The 23,059-nt window shown below is 44.5% G+C and overlaps 2 protein-coding genes across 2 annotated transcripts in view; one reads left to right on the top strand and one right to left on the bottom strand.

Moving 5' to 3' along the window:
• The window catches only part of LOC112910145 (CHRNA7-FAM7A fusion protein), a 326,471-nt gene extending 322,405 nt beyond the window's left edge, over positions 1 to 4,066 (bottom strand). Inside the window, exon 1 of the mRNA XM_072737044.1 lies at positions 3,873 to 4,066. The gene's annotated coding sequence lies outside the window, so the exon portion shown is untranslated. The remainder of the gene's footprint in view (positions 1 to 3,872) is intronic.
• Positions 4,067 to 4,218: 152 nt separating this feature from the next.
• Positions 4,219 to 23,059, top strand: part of OTUD7A (OTU deubiquitinase 7A) — a 378,372-nt gene continuing 359,531 nt past the window's right edge. The window contains exon 1 of the mRNA XM_072737039.1: positions 4,219 to 4,403. The gene's annotated coding sequence lies outside the window, so the exon portion shown is untranslated. The remainder of the gene's footprint in view (positions 4,404 to 23,059) is intronic.

The following is a 23,059-nucleotide window of genomic DNA, read 5'->3' on the forward strand; positions in this document are numbered from 1 at the left end:
CCAGAAATCAATGGCCTTTCTATACACTAACAATGAGACTGAAGAAAGAGAAATTAAGGAATCAATGCCACTTACAATTGCACCCAAAAGCATAAGCTTCCTAGGAATAAACCTAACCAAAGAGGTAAAGAACACTTCTGAAAGAAATTGAGGAAGACACAAAGAGATGGAAAAATATTCCATGCTCGTGGATTGGCAGAATTAATATTGTGAAAATGTCAATGTTACCCAGGGCAATTTACATGTTTAATGCAATCCCTATCAAAATACCATGGACTTTCTTCAGAGAGGAGAACAAATTATTTTAAGATTTGTGTAGAATCAGAAAAGAATAGCCAGGGGAATTTTAAAAAAGAAAACCATAGCTGGGGGCATCACAATGCCAGATATCAGGTTGTACTACAAAGCTGTGGTCATCAGGACAGTGTGGTACTGGCACAAAAACAGACACATAGATCAATGGAACAGAATAGAGAACCCAGAAGTAGACCCTGAACTTTATGGTCAACTAGTATTCGATAAAGGAGGAAAGACTATCCACTGGAAGAAAGACAGTCTCTTCAATAGATGGTGCTGGGAAAATTGGACATCCACGTGCAGAAGAATGAAACTAGACCACTCTCTTTCACCATACACAAAGATAAACTCAAAATGGATGAAAGATCTAAATGTGAGACAAGAGTCCATCAAAATGCTAGAGGAGAACACAGGCAACACCCTTTTTGAACTCGGCCATAGTAACTTCTTGCAAGATTCATCCACGAATGCAAAAGAAACCAAAGCAAAAATGAACTAGTGGGACTTCATCAAGATAAGAAGCTTTTGCACAGCAAAGGATACAGTCAACAAAACTCAAAGACAACCTACAGAATGGGAGAAGATATTTGCAAATGACGTACGTATCAGATAAAGGGCTAGTTTCCAAGATCTATAAAGAACTTATTAAACTCAACAGCAAAGAAACAAACAATCCAATCATGAAATGGGCAAAAGACATGAACAGAAATCTCACACGGGGAGACATAGACATGGCCAACACGCACATGACAAAATGCTCTGCATCACTTGCCATCAGGGAAATACAAATCAAAACCACAATGAGATACCACCTCACACCAGTGAGAATGGGGAAAATTAACAAGGCAGGAAACCACAAATGTTGGAGAGGATGCGGAGAAAAGGGAACCCTCTTACACTGTTGGTGGCAATGTGAACTGGTGGTGCAGCCACTCTGGAAAACTGTGGAGGTTCCTCAAAGAGTTAAAAATAGACCTGCCCTACGACCCAGCAATTGCACTGCTGGGGATTTACCCCAAAGATTCAGATGCAATGAAACTCCGGGACACCTGCACCCGATGTTTCTATCAGCAATGTCCACAATAGCCAAACTGTGGAAGGAGCCTCAGTGTCCATTGAAAGATGAATGGATAAAGAAGATGTGGTTCATGTATACAATGGAATATTACTCAGCCATAGAAACGACAAATACCCACCTTTTGCTTCAACGTGGATGGAACTGGAGGGTATTATGCTGAGTGAAGTAAGTCAATCGGAGAAGGACAAACATTGTATGTTCTCATTCATTTGGGGAATATAAATAATAGTTAAAGGGAATAGAAGGGAAGGGAGAAGAAATGTGTGGGAAATATCAGAAAGGGAGACAGAACATAAAGACTCCTAACTCTGGGAAACGAACTAGGGGTGGTGGAAGGGGAGGAGGGCGGGGAGTGGGGGTGAATGGGTGACGGGCACTGAGGGGGGCACTTGACGGGATGAACACTGGGTGTTATTCTGTATGTTGGCAAATTGAGCACCAATAAAAAATAAATTTATTATTAAAAAAAAGGAATGATGCTGAAGCAACTGAACATCTACATGCAAAAAAAAAAAAAAAAAAAAAAAAAGTCTTGACATAGACCCTATATGCCCTCACAAAAATTAAGTAAAAATAGAGCATACACCTAAACGTGAAATATAATACTATAAAATTTGAAGAAGAAAACAGGCTTAAATCTATGTGACCTTGGATTTGGTGATATTTTTAGATATAATACCAAAAGTATGATTCTTTAAAGAAAAAAAGTTAGACTTTTATTAAAATTAAAAACGTCTACTCTGCAGAAGACAGTATGAAGAAAATGATAAAGAAGCCTCACACTGGCAGAAAATATTTACAAAACACATATCTTATAAGGTACTTCTATCCAAAATGCACAAAGAACTCTTAAACTCTCAGCATAATACCCTCTAGTTCCTTCCACGTCGAAGCAAATGGTAGGTATTTGTCATCGGAGAAGGACAAACATTATATGGTCTCATTCATTTGGGGAATATAAAAAATAGAGAAAGAGAATAAAGGGGAAAGGAGAAAAAATGAGTGGGAAACATCAGAGAGGGAGACAGATCATGAGAGACTCCTTACTCTGGGAAACAGACAAGTGGTGGTGGAAAGGGAGGTGGGAGGGGGGTGGGAGTGACTGGGTGACAGGCACTGAGGGGGGCACTTGATGGGATGAGCACTGGGTGTTATGCTCTATGTTGGCAAATTGAACTCCAATAAAAAATGTTTTAAAAGAACTCTTAAAACTCAATAATAAGAAAATTAAAAACCCCAAATTAAAATAGGCAAAGATGTACACAGATTCCTTATCAAAGAAGATATATAGCTAGGAAATACACATACGAAAAGATGCTCAATATAACTTTTAGTAGGGAATTGAAAATTAGAACGACAATGACATGTGTCTCCACAACTATGAAAATGCCCTATATGCATATATGTGCATGTGTGTGTTTTTGCTGTATAAATTATACATGTATATATATATATATAATATCCAGTGCTGCCAAGGATACAGGAAAGTGAGACTCATAATTGCTAGTGGTTATGAAAATGGTGTACACACTCTGGAAAGCTGTAGGACTCCTATAATGTTAAATGAGGTTTCTGTTGGCACTCCAAGGTATTTACCCAACTAATTTGAAAACTTTTGTCCACACAAAACTCGGCATGCAAGTGTCTAAAGAGTATCTATTCACAATCGCCAAAAACTGGAAATCACTTAAATATTCTTCAGTGGTTGAAGAAACAAAATGTGGTACCAATAATGGGATAGCATCCAACAATAAAAAGAACTATTGATACACACAACATGGGTGAATCTCAAAAGCATCATGGTGAATGAATAAAGTCAGACTCAAAATGTTGCATATGGCATAATTCCGCGAACATAAAATTCTCAAAAAGGCAAAACCGCAGGGATGTAGGCAAAACTATGTCAATGGTTGTGTATTACGGTCCAGGGAGGGGGTGGCTATAAAAGGGCAAGAAATAATTCTTCGGTTGATGTATCCTAACTGTGCTGGTGGCCACAGGAATCCAAACAAGCGTTTTAAACCCCTCCTTCCCCTCAAAGTCAATTTCACCGTGTATCAATTCAAAAAGTCAAATGAATTACTAAACTGCTATTAAACATATGTGTAGTGTGCAGAACTAAGCAAAAAGTCCTAAACTAAGTAAAATAACAGTTGTCAAGAGACGCATGAGGATGGTATTAACCAACCTGCAACATAACACATTATTTGGAATGGGGGGGGCGTGGTTACACCGAAGGGTGATGTGAGAGTGAACGGAAAGCAGAGGACAGGCCTGGGTATGAGCGACAAGAACCCCCAGCAGCAGTGGCATGAGGTATTAAGACGAAGGCACGAAATGGGGAAAGGTAAGAACACTAGTTTCGGATCAAAAGGAGCAACTTCGCAGGAAGGTGATGCATGGGCCCGCAAATGCTGGGAAGTGGAGCGGAGACAGGACGGGTAGGGAAAGTTTGGGAAGAGTGAGCAGGGGGAAGAAACGAGAAAGGTGGACTCACAAGGGCGCGGGTGGAGAAGGCAAAGGCAGGCGATTCAAGCGGCGTCTCCTGCAGTCCCCGCGGCAGGTGCCAGGAGGCGCCCCCCAGGCTGAGCTTTCCCGCGCCGGGGGAGAGCGCGCTCCTCGCGGAGGCCCCTCCCGCCGCACCGGCCCGGGCAGCGAGGACGCGCGCTCCGGGGACGCCGGCGCGGGGGCGCGCTCGTCCGCGAGAGGCGGGGGCGGGGCGCGGCTGTGGCCGGTGACGTCAGGGCAGGGCGCGCGCCGGGCGTCTGCGGGCTGAGCCGGGAGGCGGGCGCTGCGCGCGGCCGCGGGCGGAGCGGCGGGGTGCGAGGGGCGGAGCGGAGCGCGGGAGGAGGCGGGGGAGGAGAGGCCCCGAGACCGCGAGCGGCGGCTGGGGAGGGGGCCGCGGAGCCGGAGCGCGAGCCAAACAGCTGATCTGATTTTCCTTTAAAGCGAGAGAAAATGGAAGTCGGGTAGCGGCGACTGCGGCGCTGAGGCTGGCGGAGCGGAGCGGCGCGGCGCGGCGCGGCAGGTGAGGGAGGCGGCGCTGGCCGCGGTGCTGCCGGCGGCAGTGGCGGGGCCGGGGCCGCGGGCCAGGCAGGTGGCTGGCGGAGCGCGGGCGCCGGGTCCCTGGGTGCTCCGCGGAGAGGCGGGGGGGCGCAGAGGCCGGGCGACCCCGGGGCCCAGGCGCTAAGGCACAGGCGTGCGGGGGTCGCGGGCCCCGCGCAGGGCTCGCGGCGCGCTGCATTGCGGGCTCCGCTGTGGACCCCGCCGGCTCCGGCCCAGCGCGCGTCTCCCGGGCAGGGCGCGGCGCCCCGGCTGGGTCTGGGCCATCGTCTCCGCCGGGCCCTTGAGCTGCCTGCACTGGAACGTGATGACGGGCGTGGGGGCGCGCCTGGGGTCCCGCGGCGCTGGCAGGCTCCGGGTCGCGCCGGGGCCCAGGAACAGCGCGTGAGGCCGCTCGCCGGGTGCTCAGGCTGTGGCTGCGTGGGCCACTGGAGCCCGGCGTACCACTCGCTCGCTTGCTCCGTCGGGTCTGGCTGGACAGCAGGGGAACCTTTAATGCAATTTGACCGTGAACCCGGAGGCCTTCCCTAGTCGCTTCTCACTAGATGGGAAAAATTGCATCTGTTGTGCTTTAAGTGCTCCTTTAAATTTGAGAGATGTCAGTGATGTCATCATTAACAAAAACTTTCCTTCATTGGACACAACCGCTCAAGTGTACCCTCCTCCCGGTGCAGCTATTGCAGCCCTTTGAGAATCTTTGTAATAAAATGGATTTGCCTCTGGTTTCTAAACTCAACAGCATTACACATATGAAACGGTTTTTATATTCATTTATTGGCTTGGGAATCAATAGATTTGAGAGTAGCTGAAAGGAAACTTGTTAGATCCCAGCGGATCTGGGAATTGCTTCAGCCACATCACAAGGATCCAGGGGAAAGGGTCATGCATGACACTTACATGCTTATTGCCTTGCCTTGTCTTTAGAGATGAAAGTGAGCTGCGAGATTAAAAAAAAAATTAAGATATTATATGTGATGTGGCACATTGATGTGTCCAGGAAAAGGTGGACAATGTGGCCTAAATTCTTACAGGCCTTGATTGCTTTAGGAAAATCTGTAAGTCTCCTTCCTTCAGCATCCCCACTCCCCTCCAGGATGGGTCTGGGAGCAGCCTGCCCTAGGGAGAGGAGTGGCAGCTTCTGTAGGGTCCTCCCTGCCTTTCCTTTTCTTACTATAGCAGCTGTGTGTCCCACCATCCTCAAGGCCAATTCAGCACCCTGAGGCTGGACATCTACCTGCACAGCACACCAAGTTCTGCGGGAACTTCCCCCCGCCATGGAAGCAACAAGCCATCATTATTGTGTGTGTGTTTTTTCCGATAGTACTGATTATTATGGGAACAAAAGTAAGCAAGTTCCCAAGACAGTCTGCAAATCTACTTAAGCCTATCATATCGAAAGAATCAATGGGATAAAAGTATTGACATTTTTCTATTTAATAATTAATGACTACCCCTAATTGCTTAAAATAAGCATGCCTTAAATTATTAGTGTGATCATATTTGGTCTGTAAAGAAGTTAATACCATATGCCATGTAAAAGTTTAGGAATGTGGAATGGTCAGGAATGTGGAGCTTTGAAACCCTGGACTGGAGTCAAGCAATGGTTTACATTAAGGTGATATTCAGGGTGACAATGGATGGAACCTATTGCTTCGTGGAATCTTGCTGGGTGTGGGTCTCAACCTCGATGTGGTACAGCAGGTGTCCCCATAGGAAGTAACTGCTAGGGCCCTCGGCCCTGGTGGAGGATATTGGTGGAGTTGTCAAGAAGCTGGATTATCTGTCCTCACCTTGCAGAAAAGGGGAAGCACACCTCCCCCTGAAGCAGGCTGTGTGTACACAGCCTCACACTTCCTGCAGTTGCCAAATGTCTTCACAACGGAGAGACTGGATGAGACAGGAAGCATGTAGCAGAATTTTCTATGACTTTTTGGTGACTTTGGTCTGACTGCGTGTGGTTGCTTTAGAATCTGAGCTCTTAAGTCATGGCAGAGATTTTTCTGTAATTGAAGTATTCCCAGTACTATGTGAAATAGTATGAAAATTGTTTTTTCAGGCTCCAGGCTATGACCTTTTCAGAAATTGAGACTGTAAAAACCACTCTGGCCACATTTCCTTTTTTTTTTTTTTAACCCGTAGACCTGTGAAAATATTCGTCATAGTGTTTTTTATTTAACTCACTGCAGTACTTGTAAAAATAGAAATGTGTTTCCCCTAAATCTTTAGGTATTCATCACTTATTTCTTTAAAAACCTTTCAAAAACAAGCACTTTAAAGCCTCTTTGTCCAGTTTGTGTGTTTAGAGTATCATGTCTTCCTTTTCTAAGAAGCCAAAATTGCCTTGCTTTTTCTTTTTGTTCCATTTGGATCCTAAGGTCATTTACTTATGTCTTAGGTCTGGAGACTAAAGGCTGAGTCAGCTCCCGTACGGCCAGCAGGGGGCATGCTAACCGCGAGTTGGAAGTCCACTCTACCTGAGCCACCTTGGGAGAGCATCTGGGATAACCGAGTTGGGGGGGAGGGGGCGGGGTTGTGCACCGCACCTCCAAGTGCCTGTCACTCAGACGATGGAAACTGAAGGAAGGACGGGCAAATTACTTGAACAGCCAGAGGTTGTGGCTTCCAGAACTCAGGCCTCCCTCAAAGGGGCATTGAGACTGCTCTAACTTGAAGGGCCCCCAGTCTTTGGAAGGTTGGCTGTTGATTCTAGTCTGAAGATGTGGTGCCTTCTCCAACTGCAGAAGGGAGAGTGTTGGCTTGAGGATGATCTGCTGGCCTGCATCCTGGTCCTGGTGAGGACATGACTGCCAGCCAGGACAACCAATGGAAATGCCGCCAACCCTCTGTTTTCCCAAAGTTTCCTTCCTCTTTGGTTTGACTCCTATTGACTTAAGCCCTGGGACTCTGTGTCTGTGGCACCTCCCAGAGGGTTTATTTGCCTGCCTTACCAGGGTTGTTGGCCTTGGGGTTTCTCTCATGGAATAAAGCAAATGTATATTCACAGTACATTTTTTTTTCTCATAGAAAATGAAAACAGTAGAGAGGCAACTGTGTTTTTCGCTAAAATGGGCTTAATCTGGCTCTGAGTGTGGGCAGGTTGCTCATCAGCAAGTTCCCTATGAGGCTTCTCCTTGCAGGAACTGAGCTCCAGGGTGGAGGGATGGGTGAGCTCTTGCTCGGCTGGGATGGGTGTTCTCCAAGGCTTCGATGATCACTGCAGTGTCTAGAGTGCTACTGAGCACCAGATACACTGTTCTTCCCCCAGGTCCCTCATGGCACCCACATGCAAAAGGGAAACCTAGCACTACTTAGGAATAGATTTTCCACTAGAGAACAATCCAAATGTTGTGACTGGATATTTCTTGATACTTCTTGTTCCATCAAAAATGCATGTAAAACCAAATTATTGATTTCAGAGGGGCAAATGGGAATAATTTTTTCAGCTTTGTGCTGAACCACTCTCTTCATTCAGAGTGCTCTACATGGCTACAGAGGGATGTGCCACTAGTTAAATAAAAGGTGGTGCCTAATCCTTTTAGAAGATGTCCATCCCTGAGGATGACCACAGAACATCCTATTCAGAGGGAGCCCTGAGATCCACAGGCACTTAAGTTGGAATAAAACATGCTAGTTCCTACTGGTAATTTAATTTGAAAATATTTTACCATTGAAAGTTGAGACAGAGTTTTATTTGGCCTTGGTTAGACTGCTGTATCCCAAATGGTCTACATGTCAGCCCAAGAATAAGATGGCCTTAACGCGGATGAGACAGAGCAGGCAAGGTAAGGAGCCACTTTTGCCACACTTTGGGGACAGATTCTTTATCGTTCATAGTAACAGACTGGAGAAGTGAGTTTAAATAGTAAGTCTTTAAATTCCGAAATTGAAAGATGGGCTGGATGCCACCGTATTACCTGCCTGTGTTGTGATGTGTTTAGCTGGCTGGCTTGTGCATTTTACCTCTTGACCAGGAAGTGAGGCAGAGGGATAAAGGCCCTCCATTTCCAACTGGATTACCTGGATGCATGACACATGGCGTGGTCATGCTCTAGGCTTCTTGTGGGAAAAGGAGAGGGTTAGCTTCATATGTCTCCAAGGCCTTATCTAGTAAAATCATTCTATCCCATGAAACTCCAGCCCTTGCTATTACAGATTTGTGCTATCCTCACCAGCTCACATTCTGAGATGTCAAATGCACATTAGTGCTGTGCAAATTGTAAAAGCATCTCTCTTGGTTTAAGCAGATAAGTCTAAAGTAAACTCATTTTTTAGGTTAGAAGGATTTTGAGTCTCCTTCCAGGGAATTATTTTTTATTTGAACTTAGTTTACTCTTACATGGTTTTTCTTATAAATATAATGGAAATTTGATGTCTGAATGAATATGCATGAAGAAGATGTTGTATTGACTTTTATGAGATGTAAAATGAGAACTTTGAAATTAATTTCCTTTTCTGTTTGGTATTTCACTCAATTGTTTTATTAGATTACTGTAGAGTTTCACATGGCACTAAGGATTGATGATGTGAATAAACCACCCACCCACACCTTGGTGAGATTAGTTTCTCAGTTACTGAGACAAGAGTTTGCAAGTTCACCTCAGAGAAGGGAGATGCGTGGAGCTAAGGCAGATACCTCAGGTGCTGCCCTGCCAGACTGAGCCTTGCTGCCTCTGAAAAGACCTTGCTCTGCTCTCCTTGGGGCTGATACCCCCATGATTTATCCCAGTCACCTCTGTGCTTCTGTTTTAGGTCCATGACATGGGCCTCTCTTGGTTCTTAAAGTAAGTTCAGGATTGGCCTGACATATCCTTGTCATGCAAGAGACTACACAATGCACCGTGTCCTGGGACACGGAGTGCTCCTTGTTCTGCAGCCCACCCCCACCCTCATGCTAAATTGTACCCTTTAAAAAAAAAGATTTTATTTATTTATTCATGAGGGACACAGAGAGAGGCAGAGACACAGGCAGAGGGAGAAGCAGGCTCCTTGCAGGAAGCCCAATGTGGGACTCGATCCCGGGTATCCAGGATCATGCCCTTGGCTGAAAGTGGTGCTAAACCACTGAGCCACCCAGGCTGCCCCTAAATTGTACCCTTTTTTCTGAGGAGGTCCAAAGGCCATGGTGACAATCCATTTCTCCACAATTCCTTTAGTAATGATTTGAAGTTTGGAAAAAAATGTGTATTATTGAAATATGGGCAACACATTTTCTTTTCTTTTTTTTTTTAAACTTTTTTTTTAAATTTTTATTTATTTATGATAGTCACAGAGAGAGAGAGAGAGGCACAGACACAGGCAGAGGGAGAAGCAGGCTCCATGCACCAGGAGCCCGACGTGGGATTCGATCCCGGGTCTCCAGGATCGTGCCCCGGGCGAAAGGCAGGCGCCAAACTGCTGCGCCACCCAGGGATCCCCTGGCAACACATTTTCATGTCTAGTATTTCATGCCTCTATAAAAAATTTTTTTTAAAAATATTTCATGCCTCTAAAAAAGATCTTTCCAGCAGCGCCTGGGTGGCTTAGTTGGTTAAGCATCTGACTCTTGATTTTGGCTTCATCATGGCCTCAGGGTCGTGAGATTGAGCCCCACATTGGGCCCTGCGTTTAGGGCAGAGTCTGCTCCAGATCTCTACCTCTTCCTTTGCCCCTCGCCCTGCTTGTGTGTTCTCTCTCTTTCTCTAAAATAAATAAATAAATCTTTTTTAAAAAAGATATTTCCACATTCAAGATATACATAGTTAACTTTTTCTTTTTAAAATATGTGAATTGGATTTCTTTTTTTTTTTTTTTTGCTGGTCTTTTCAATAATATCATGCTGTCTCTTAAAAGAATCACCACTAAGCAGTAAAAATAAATGAGACAGGTTGCCAACTCTGACTTGGATTAGGTGATCAGCTGTGTGACCTTGGGCATAGTCCCAGGCAGCCCCTAGGGAAAATCTGTTCTGGCCCTCCTGCTGGCTCTGGGGGAGGAGCAGATGGGAGTGTATGCGATGATGAGTTCTTAAATCCTAAAGAGCTATCAGTTGTTCCAATAAAAGGAACTGGAGATGGAGTGTGTCTGTCTCATCAGTAGCCCTGTTTCTCTCTCTTGTCAGTTAATGGATATACAGTTTGTACTTGTAACTTAAGGCATTACTTGGATGAACTTGCTTTGCCTTTTTTTTTTTTTTTTTGTAGAGGAAGAAGGAAGCCTGGATAAGAAGTATAGATGACTGCCTGTGGTTTAGTGATTCTTACTTAGAATTGTGAGCCAGCTCTGTTAAAAATACTAAAGGGAGGGGCACCTGAGTGGCTCATATGTTTAAGCTCCAGACTCTTGATTTCAGCTGAGGTCATGATCTCAGAGTTTTGCAATCCAGCCCTGGATTCCCCTGGGCTCAGTGGGGAGTCTGCTTGAGGTTCTTTCCCTCTACCCCTCCCCCAGCTGATGTACATGCTCTCTCTCTTCTCTCTCTAAAATAAATAAATAAATCTTTAAAAAATACTAAAGTTGATTCCTCTAAATCCAAATAAATCACGAACTTCCTCAAAATTGGGCTGTGTTTCTGATATCTTGGGTGCTGCTTGAGCCCCCAAGGGCTCATCAGATGGTTACAGAGCACATTTTCTTGCTCTTGGAATCAATGAAAGATTGGTGATTTGCATGAACAACTTGGAGATGGGGGAGAAGAAAGAGAAAATCATTACAAAGGTAGAGTTGTATCAGTCAAAGTCAGTGAAGGTCAGTGACTATGACTTGAGATCCTGCCAGCATGGCTAGTCCTGGCATTTACCCCTGGCGGGAGCTGTGACCAAATCAGTGTTTACACCACTCTGTCTACCCCAAATGCACTCCCTTGTAGAACCTTCTGGCACTCCCAGAACAAGTCTCTGGGCTCTGAGACCATGGAATAGCTCTTGTCATTGGCATTGACAATGGTGAAGCATGCAGAGGTCTCCATTCTATCTCAGCGATGATGCAGGCCCATGTGGAAGGAAGTGGCTCCTTTGCAAGCCCTATCACTTATTAGATTGAGTGAAAGTTCTGTGGCTATTTAACTTGGCAGCATGGATATACAATTATTGGTAGGCAAATTGTAAGGCCAGACTGAACCTCTTGGGGATCTGTGGCCTGGAAATGCAAGGATGGATTACACTTCACATACATTTCTTGATTATTCGGTTTGTGAAATCTGTCTTGTCTGAGGTGCTGATTGTGAACTAAGCCCTCAGGTCCATTTGGTCAGAAGTGGCCAGTTAACTCTAGGTTATCAGGTGTGGCATGCTGTCAGCCTGGGCATCTCTGCATGTACTGGGTGAGGGAAACAGGGTTTCCTTAGGCTTCTTCTGCCAAAATTAACTTATCCCTACAGGGACTGGGGAAATGGACAAAATAGGGTAAGGGGATTAAGAGGCACAAACTTCCATTTATAAAATAAATCTTGGAGATAAAGAATACAGCATAGGGAATACAGTCAATAATATTGTAATAACATTGTAGGGTGGCAGATGGTGACTGCACTTAACCATGGTGAGCATTGAGTAATGTACTGAATTGTCAAATTGCTATGTTGTACACCTGAAACTAATACAGCATTGTATGTCACCTGGTACTTCAATAATAAAAAAAATAAATTGACTTATCCTGTGAACAGTCTGGCAGGAGTGTGTTCAGAAATGCATTATCAGAAAGGGCATTTAAGGCTTCAGGATCCCCCTCAAAGAGGGGCCAACATAGAGGAGAAATTCTGTTAACATTTAGGGTTTAATAACAGAGGGTTAGTGTATAGTTGCATTTAAATTAAACTCCTTCCACCCCTAGGGAGTGAGTGGCTGGAGGGCCAGGCTACAAACATGGACATAAGTTAGCATCTGTGTGCGGCCTGCCATCTGCCTTGGTGAGGGACTGGTCGGCCTGCTGGGGAGAGAACTCCCAGCTCAGAGATAGCCTTATTCTTGCATTAGCCCCCACTTTGGGCACATTCCCTAGGTCTAATTTCACATGTAAAATGAAGAAATCTAGCTGCCTGATCTCTGTTATCCCATCAACTCCATGATTCTGTGCAAAATAATTCCTTATTTCCAAGTGCTAACTAATCAGGGCAAAGAAACCTACTCATTGCTGAGAGAGAAGAGGTAGGAAAATTCTGGTGTCTCTTTGAAATATGTGCAGCCACTTCTCAGCTGGAGGAGGATACAGAGCATTTTGACAGGAGTGTGTATTTAGAAATAAGTTGAGTGGACAGCATTCCTCCTTCAGACCAATAGGCTCTTGGAGGACATCTCTGAGGTACCTTGTTCAGAAGAGGCTCTGCACTGTTTGTTAAATGCATTTGATAGTCCTGTGGGAATTAAAATTAGACATTTAATTATTCTTTCTAGAATTGTTTACTTCCCATGAGTTCAAAAGCACTGTAGTCCAGAAGGTAGCTCATGTGAAATTTGCAACCTTTTCCAACCTAAGCCCCCAGTTTAGTAGGATGCAAAATAAAGCCCAGATTATTTACTGATTTGCCTTAATGAGGTAATAGGACTTGCTTATCATTCAGCAGAGGATACATTCTGATAGGAGTTATAATTTCATATTTTCCATTATATATTTTTTATTTTTTTCATTTATTTGAGAGAGAGCATGAGCATGTGCAGGGTTTGGAGCACATGGAGAAGCAGATTCCCCGTGGAGTGCAGAGCCTGCCCTGATGGGCTCTATCCCAGGACCCCAAGATCATGACTGAGCTGAAGTCAGACACTTAACAGACTAAACCACCCAGGTGCTCGTTTCAATCATATATATCACATATACTCTCTGCAGCCTTAGGGAATATTAGCTATGTCTATTTAGTAAGACAAATTATAATACTCTACAGTTCAAAAAAAAATATCCTCCCAACCTGGCTTTTCCCTGTCTGGGGCTGCAGAGAAGTGGAGAAAAATGAAGTGTCCTATGGTATGTATGCTGCAGGAGCTGACTCTTCCTTTGGGCCTCACTCCCCTTCCTGAAGACTGGGGCCAGTCCCCTGCCCTCTTGCTACCTGCCTGTGCCTCTCCGATGAGCTCCTCTCCCTGCTCTAAAGGGTCCCCTGGAGGGCACCTAGGTGGCTCAGTTGGTTGGGTAGCTGCCTTTGGCTCAGGTCATGATTCTGGGGTCCTGGGATCGAGCCCCTCATCAGGCTCCCTCTTTCTGCTTCTCCCTCTTCGTCTGCCCCTTACCCTGCTCTTTCTCTCTCTCTTTCTCTCAAATAAAAAAGTAAAATAAGTTTAAAAAATAAAGGGTCCTCATAGGGGCTGCTGGGGCCCCACACCCTGATGTACAGGTGTATATCTCTGAGGTACTGAGTGGGAAAAAATGCTTCTGGATAAAGTCCTGCAGGGAAAGTTTTCTTTCAAGTAATTAGCCGTTTTTCTCATTGTCCCCTTTTAGTGTTCTTTCTCCTGCAGAAGTTGCCCAAGAAGGAACTGAACCGCTATATCCATGATGATAAAGTGAGGGCCCCCAGATAATTGCTGCTCTAAAAGCCCTTTATCATAATGTGAAATCCATGGTCCTTCTTCTTGCCCCATAGACTGTGCACTTGCTCAGGAGGCCTAGGAGGCACCCTGGAGGACACTAAGGATAGGCATTCCTAAGAAAAGGAATGCAACCTGCTATTAACCCTCTGTGGCCCAGGAGTGCCCAGGGTACCAGGCAGGGCAAAGTCGAGGGTTTAAGGTGCAGTGCAGAAGTCCAGAATCGGATCCACACCCCCAGACTCCAAAGCATGTGCTCTTCTTGTCACATTCTTCCTAACAAGGACATTTTCTGATGAGAAAGGCATATTGGCTCCCTACCCCTCAGTGTGATGGGAAGACCCATCTATATGCACAGAGCTGCCAAGCCTGCAACCGGGAAGAACCCCAGGTTCCTGATGGCCCTGGCCATCAGTTCTTCATGTTACCTAAGAAGCAGTCAGTGGCCTTTTATCTGGTGGTATTCCATGACCAGTGGAGAAGAAGGTGAGAAGACACCTCCGGAATGGACATCCGGCTACTTCAAGGGAAGTCCACCAAGGGTCGGGGTGCTGGCCTGGGCTGAGCATGGGTGACAGAAGGAAGACTGGGACACTGCACCATCCTTGGGCAGCTGCCAGGGTGGTAGGGAGGCCACAGGTGAAGGCACTCCATGAGAAGAGCCCAGGCAGGGCCACAGGGCTCCACGACCCAGGCACATTCTCAGGGGAGCCAGAGCCCTTCAAACCCCAGCTTTAGTTTCTTCATCTTATGTGAGGCTGTACTTTGTAAATTGCATAAGACTATACAAATGTAAGAAGCATTTTTTAATGTTGTCATTGTCACCACATGACTCCCAGTAGCTCAGAGAATGTCCCACAGATGTTTGCTGCTGGCACAGCTAGACTTGCAGGCTGAAAGCAAGCTGCAGGTCATTTCTGTGGAGACCGAGGCAGCCTGAGGCTGCCACCCCATTCTTTGGGGCATCCTATATCCTCCCTGTGGATTACTGTTTTCCCTAAATCTTTGGGCAGGTGAGACTTGAAGAGCTTGTGTTTGATCCTTCTGCTCACCCTGAGTATTTCTAGGAACCTGACCCAGGCCAGCCCCATGAGTATCTGTTGAATGGACCCCCCCACTCAGGGCATTGAGCAGAGTGAGTCCATGCCAGCCCCTGCTCAGCTATGTCTGTGGGATCCTGCATCCCCCGCCTGCTCTGCTTTCCAGAGTGTCTGCAGAAGAGCATCTGAGTTCCCAGGCTGGCCTGAGCGAGACAACTCTAGCCCTTGAGGTGTGGAGGGTTAGAGTCTAAGAGAGGCTGTCCTTTGGGGCTGGACACACTGGGATAGAACCCATGCACTGGGTTCTATCTTTGTTGGCGCTACTCCTGCCATGAGTCTCTGGCTGAGTTAGGTCCTCCCAGCCTCAGGGTCCTTACAGGTAACACTGGCCTCATAGGTGACAGCAGGTCCAGGGGACCTGTTTGCTTCCTGTGGCTTCTCGCCCAGGCTTCTTCAGTCACAACTGAGCCCAAACAATCTGGGCATTAATTCCTTCCCAGTGGGGTTGGGAAAAGGCCTGTTCCATCGCTGGGGATCTTGGGGACCTTGGCGAGGATTCTTACCACCTTGAGCCTCTGTTTGCTCATCCTGGAATGACAGTGAGATGAGGTACCTCGGGGTTGTTGCAAGGACTACAGAGGTGCTGTCAGGTGCCTTTAGCAGAGGGAAGGGCTTGTTCAGGAGCTCTGGAGATGTTTGGCATGAGCCTTCATGAGCTCACAGGTGGCTCTGGGCAGAAAATAGTCTAGAGCCAGAGAGGGCAATCTGGACCCTTCAGGCATACACTGGAATTCACTTCTGCTTTCCTATTAGGGAGTGTACCAAAGGAATGTTCAAACCTGTGTTCAATGTGCATCACTGACATTAATTTTTATTTTTTATTTTATTTTTTTAAAAAATTATTTATTTATTTATTCATGAGAGACCAGAGAGAGAGAGAGAGAGAGAGGCAGAGACATAGGCAGAGGAAGAAGCAGGCTCCATGCAGGGAGCCTGATGTGGGACTCCATCCCTAGTCTCCAGGATCACACCCTGGGCTGAAGGCGGCGCTAAACTGCTGAGCCACCTGGGCTGCCCAACATTAATTTTTAAACAGACTATTGATCAATTTATTTAATATATAGGGGGAAGGAGAGTTAAGAAAGCAGCCCTGAGTGAGCTCTACTTTGCTTTTGGTGTTTTGAGTATAACCATCTGTTTTATTTTTTTTTTAAAGATTATTTATTTATTTGAGAGAGAGAGAGAGATCACAAGTCTGGAAAGGGAGAGAGGGAGAATCAAACTTTTTGTTGAGCGAAAAGCCTGCCATGAGCTCCATCCAGGGACTCCAGGATCATGACCTGAGCCTAAGGCAGACATTTAATCAACTGAGCCACCCAGGTGCCCTCGTATAACCATCTGTTTTGGGGAAGTTTTTTGTACAACATATTCCTTAAGAAATACTGAAATACAGAAAGATAAAACAAATGCACAGCTTCCCCACCCCTGTCCCCAGCATCACCCTGCTTCCTGTGCATATAGAAAGGTGGAAGGCTGGATATTATGCCATAAAAATAGACTATACTATTTTTTGCTCTTTTCCCTTTGCTCATTCAATCTTTTTTTTTTAATAAAAAAGTTACTATTTGCACAAATTAAAAGAATTCAAACAAAAACAGAATATATAGTAAAATGTGTCATTTTCAGGTCTGAGACTCCAATCTCTTTCTTAGGAGGCATCACTGTTAATTACTCCTGTGTGTACCCTTCTAGAAATATTCTGTGAATATCTAAGTATATGAACATCTTTTTTTTTCATGTTTAAACACATAGGAAAAAAATAAACATATAGGAACATACAGTACCCATTGTTCTTTGTTCTTTTTTCTCACTTGATCATTTAGCACCAGGCTGTTGATCATATTGGAGATTATTACATTTTTAGTCTATAATATTTGCTATTTAAAAAGCACTCATTTAAATTAAATTTAGTTAACATATAGTGTGTTATTAGTTTGAGGGGTAGAATTTAATTATTAATCAGTTGCATGTAATACCCAGTGCTCATCACATCACGTGCCCTCCTTAATGCCCATCACCCAATTTCCCCATCCCCCCATTCCTCTCTCCTCTAGCAACCCTCAGTTTGTTTCCTAGACTTAAGAGAAAATGAGTGGGAAATATCAGTGAGGGTGACAGAACATGAGAGACACCTAACTCTGGGAAACAAACAAGGGGCAGTTGAAGGGGAGGCAGGCAGGGGAATGGGGTGACTGGGTGACGGGCACTGAGGGGGGCACTTGCCAGGAGAGCACTGGGTGTTATGCTATATGTTGACAAATTGAACTCCAATAAAAAAAATATTTTAAAAAAGGGAGTCTCTTATGGGGGGGGGGTGCGCCTGGGTGGCTTGGTGTTGAGCATCCACCTTTGGCTCAGGTCGTGATCCCGGGGTCCTGGGTCCTGGGATCGAGTCCTGTATTAGTCTCCCCACAGGGAGCCTGCTTCTCCTCTGCCTCTGTCTCTGCCTCTTTCTGTCTCTCATGGATAAATAAATAAAATCTTTTTGAAAGAGAGTCTTTTATGGTTTGTCTTCCTCTCTTTTTTTTGTTTTTACCGATTTATTTGAGTGAGAGAGAGATCATAAGCAGGAGTCGAGGGAGAAGCAGACTCCCCACTGAGCAGGGAGCCCGATGTGGAGCTTGACCTCAGGAACCTCAAATCATGACTTGAGCTGAAGGCAGGTGCTTAACCCAGTGAGCCACCCAGGCACCTCTCCCTCTCTGTCTTTATCTTATTTTTCCTTCCCTTCCCCTATATCCATCACCTTTGTTTCCTAAATTCCACATATAAGTGAAATCATAAGCACTCATTAAAAATTTGTTTTTATTTAAAAATGAAGAATTTACTGAATTTAAGCCAAATATCTTATTCTTGGAGTGTGAATGTATTCCTAAAATATTTCTTTCCTGGCTTGGGAAGATCAGCCTATGGTTACCGACACAGTCCCACATTACTCAGTGGCTCTTCTGGGTGGTCATTTCTATTGTAGGGCCCAGCCTCCATCCACTCAGCACACAGCATGTGGGTGAGTGGGGTGCCCAGAAGGAAGAGGATGCAGATTTGGGGAGCAGCTGTAGTCTCATTCAATACCGATAAAGTTAGGGAAAACCAGGATACAGATTTGCTTGCTACGTTGCATTTAGAGTTGCTATCAACTTCTTTCTGCTTTGAAAGATGACTAAATTGCATGGCCACACTGCTTTCAGACCTCCCTCCATCCCACTCCTTCTACCTTGTTTATGTTAGAATCCCTTACATCACCAAGACGCACACCATTTGCCCTCTCTTAGGTAACCTCTGTTGCACAGTTACTTGGTCTTACTGCAATATTTACATGGATTCAAGGAACACAGAGTATCAATGCTTTTATCAGTAATTCTAGAGGAATTATCAAAGGCTTTCTTTCACCTCCTCTTTCAGTGATCTGAAGTTCATTACAGAGTTTGTTCCCCTATTCCCTTCCCACATGTGGCTTGTGACACCCAGAATTCTTGCCAAGTTTCAAAGTATCTCTTGAAAACTAAAAGAAAACCAGTTCTCTTGAAAATGTATATGAATATAAAACTCTTGAATCACACTAACACTTTAAAATAATATAGAAATATTTCTCTTGGGGTGCCTGGGTGGCTCAGTCAGTTAAGTGCAGTCTTTGGCTGAGGTCATGGTCCTGGGGTTGTGAGTCCTGCGATTGAGCCCTGCATCAGGCTTCTTACTCTGCAAACGGGAGGTGTGTGTGTGTGTGTGGGGGGGGGGGTGTCTTCTTCTCCCTCTCCCTCTGCTGCTCCCCCTGCTTGTACTCTCTCTCTCTCTCTCTGTGTGTTACATAAATAAATAGAAGTCTTAAAAAAATATATTTCCCCTGTCTTTTAGCACCGAGCATGACTGTGGAGAAATTTGAACTTAGCCTGTTTTCTGCCTAGCTGTTCCTATGATTCTATCAGTTTAATCATTTCACCAGGCTGTTTCTGGATGCTGATCTTTCTGTGTCACTTTCTTGTAAATAAACAAAATATACCCTTTCAGTTGATGCAGACAAGACACTTTATTTCAGATGTTTTACTTTACTGTGTCATTGACCTTTTTCTGTTAATAATTCCAAAATGTTAATTATATAAGTACTACTTCTTCTATGTGCTGTCATCTCTTTAATCAACTTGATATTTCAAGTCCTTTCACATTTCATTTGCTTGTTTCTTTGGTTGATTGTTTTCATTCTGTTATTTAATTGTTTCTAGTGTGGTTTTCATCCGTACCCCATTTATTTTACTTTTTATTTTTCTATTTCATTCCCAAGTTCTGCTTCTCTTTCTGTTGGTTTATATTATCTTCTTTGATTTTTTTAAAAAATCTTTTTAGGAGAGTATGGCAGGCAGGATAATGGTCCCTCAAAAATGTCACTATCCTCCTGATCCCAGAACAAGTGAATAAGTTACTTTATGTAGGAGAATTGAAATTGAGAAAAAATAAATTTGAATATGGAATTCACGTTGCTAATCAACAGACCTTAAAATATAGAGCTTATTCTGGATTACTAGGAGGGCCCAATGTAACCAGAAGGGCCCTTAAAAGTAGAAGAGGGAGAGCCAGAGAGATATCAGTGTGAGAAAGACTGGTCCTGATGTTGTTTTAGTCAAGAGACCATGAGCCAAAGCATGTGGGTGGTCTCTAGATGCTGGAAAAGCCAAGGAAATAGGTTCTTCCTGTGGTAGGCAAAATAGTGACCCCCAAACATGTTCATGTATTTGTCCCAGGACCTGTGAATATGTTGTTTATATGGCCCAGGGGATTTTTCATATGGTAGGAAAGAGTTTGTCAGTGTGATTAAGAATCTTGAGATGGTAATGTTATGCTGAATTATGTGAGTGGGCTTGTTGTAATTCCAAGGGAGGCAGGAGGGTCAGAGTCAGAGAAGGAGATGTAAGGACAGAAACAGAGGTTGGGTGATGTGTTTCCTGCAAGGGGACCACAGGCCAAGGATTAGGAGTGACCTCTAGAAACTGTAAAAGATGGGGAGCAGATTCTTCCCTGGAGCCTCCTGAAGGAACACAGCCTTACAATACCTTGCTTTTAGCCCAGTGAGACCCATTTCAGACTTCTGACCTCCAGAATGTCCAGAGGACATTTCTGTTATATTAAGCCACCACACATGCAGTAATTTTGTTATAGCAGTAATAGGAAACTAACAGAGACTATGGGAGATATTTGACTAAAATACCTATTTCCTTATGAATATTTCCTCTCACATTTGCCTGATTCCTGTGCTGGTTATTTTGTGGTTTTAGTCATTTTTTAGTATGATCAGTTCTTTGTTGAGAATGGAACTAGAGGTGATGCTGGGGCAGGTACATATTTGATTCAAGTTTGTGGTCTGGAATGCACTATTGCCAGATGGGTTTTCTTTGCTCAGTAGGGCTGTGTTCCTCAGATTTTCATGGTTAAGTTGGGTGTGGCTCTGAGCAGTCCTTTTGTGCCCCCATCTCATATTTGATGCCTTCTTTCTTCTCCATATGAGGTCATGTCCATAGGTGGAGGTTTACTCAGGAGCTCTGACTCCATGTCCATGAGAACTTTCATGACTAGCCATATCAGTGCCAGGCCATTTCTCCCAGCAGGGTCTGACTCCACCCACCTCCCCCCCCCCCCCCCCCACCCAGGAGTCAGCAGGTGGGCACTGGCTTGCTGTGTCCATTCTTGACTATGTGGGTTCTGGTACACTCAGTGATTTGTGCTTTATGCTTGTGTCTGTCTCTTTGATTCACTGAGAAAGGAATATATTTATCTTTATAGTTCTTTCTCTCCCTTTTCATTGTCTTTGGGGCTTTCAGAGAAAGTGTGGAGAAGTAAACCCTTCAGGAGAAGCTGATGTCTCACTAGACCATGATTGTGTGGATGCTGAACAATTTTGCTTATAATTTTGGGGGCTCCTTAGTCCTTTGAGTTAGAGAAACAAGTCACAGTTTCTCAGGAGAGCTGAACATTGTTTAGTATTTATAACTTCGGGACTCCTTTTCCAAGAAAAAGTTTTATTTTACTCCGGAACACTTTTGCACAAAAGCTTTACTGCTAGAGAAGCTATCGTATTAGAAATTTGGCATCTCCAAGCCCCACCCCCACCCCCACCCTGCACAGCAACCTGGAGGAAGGAAGATACTACACTGGATGTCTGGTCCAGGCCTCCTCACCCTGTGTGGCCTGATCCCACACGTATTGTGTCTCAGTGGCCTTGGACTGACCAACCGCCTGAAACTCAGAAATCTGCGTAGCCTTTTGGACATTAATCAATAAAGACTTGAATGAATACTTCCTCCTTTAATCATTAATGAATATTAAAATGATGCTGTAATCTCTAAATAGCAAGAGTAGCTGTCACTGACTGCCACGTGCTTTATTGACATATTTGGTTTAAATTTCACAGCCACTCTGGGAGGCACAAGTGTCCTTGTTTATGTGAGTCAAGTAAGAAGGCACACAGTTTGCTAGTCCTCTGTCTCATAAAGCACAAACCATCATTATAAACACCCAAATTAGTTCTTCACACCCAGAAGGTGGGCCCTTGCTTTGTTGGGTTGAGTTGAAGCTTGTGAATATTTTGCATTCTCTTACAAACTCTTTGTGCATGAAAATCTGTTGACTTAAGTCTATTTTGGAATAGATTAATTGCAGTCATCTAAGATATACTTGTTATAAACATTTCATTTTAATTTTTATATTATATTTTATGGAGTTTTTGCAGAGTTCTCCATCTTGGGAAGGCCATGTAGACTTAAAATCAGGAAGTCCTGAATCCTAGAACTCTGAGTTGGTGAGTTGGAAAGTGAATTGGTAAGGATTTTCCCCCAGCCAGGCCCACTGCAGGGCATCCTATGTGTAACTCCTTCAGTCTTGTACCCATGGCACCTGCCGGCCATGTGGTATAGAAAGAGGAGAGCACACACACTTACTGTCTTTACTTGCTTAGGGAGGACATCTACCATGTACAAAAAAGATAGTAAGCTGAATCTCTAAATAGTCATCGTCTTTTTCCACCTTACCACCAGTTTATAGAGTCCACAAAGTTCTAAGTCATGGGGATGAGCAACCAGTGGACCATGGCTTCAGAAAAGCCAACAAGGCTGAGTCCCCACATCCCTGTAGACAAGAAGTCAGCAGCACCCAAGAACCAGTTGAAATGATCAACAGCATCACTGTGCTGTTGCAGATGTGGAGAAGGGAACATATACCCGATATTTGGGAAGTACTACATCCTGGGGTCAGCTATACAATCAGAATGTGTTAGATCTTGGAGAAAGTAGCCCTCCAGAAGTTTAATTAGATACCTGGGAAGATAAGAGAATGAGCGATCCATCTCGTGGCTTCTGTGCGCCTCCCCACCCATGGATGATTCATGGCTGGCATCGATTCTAGGACATCATTAGCCACTAGCTCTTCAAAGATGGCCTGTTACCACTTCCCTCCTTTCTTTTCTTTCCTAGTTACTCATTTATTGGTTCTTTTTGTTCCATTCTTGTTTTTTTTTTTTTTTTAAGCTTTCTCTCACATTATCTTTCTTCTAGCTTCTAGCTTTCTGTACTGCATTCTGGATGGTCTTCATCAATCTGCCCTTCACCTGATGTATGTAAGTTCACTATAAACTTAGCCCCTTGCTTTTTTATTACTATGGCTTTATTAGTAATTTCTGTGAATTCCCCTCATTTCCCACATCCCTAGTCTTTTAAAAAGTGTCATACTATTTACTTAGGGTTTTGGTCACTTTTAAAAAAATGCTTAAGTCCATCACTTAAAACAGTATGTTAGTTTATAGGTAATAATCTGTTACCTGAACATCTTGGTGGTGGAGGAGGTGCTTGGTCCTACCTTTCGCTGGATATGCTGGCCCCTGTTCTTGGGGAGCTGCTTCTTGTTGCATTTTCTCACTTGATTGTAGCTTCATCTCTGGCTTGGCTTCAGGGTGCGTATATCTGACCAGTGATGTTGTATTTGCTTCTGTCCAGTCCCCAGGGCTGCTGTGAGTCCAGGGCCACTTTGTGTGTTAACTCCTTGGGTTGATGGTT

This window comes from Vulpes vulpes, chromosome 14 (assembly GCF_048418805.1).
Source record: "Vulpes vulpes isolate BD-2025 chromosome 14, VulVul3, whole genome shotgun sequence".
Taxonomy (NCBI): domain Eukaryota; kingdom Metazoa; phylum Chordata; class Mammalia; order Carnivora; family Canidae; genus Vulpes; species Vulpes vulpes.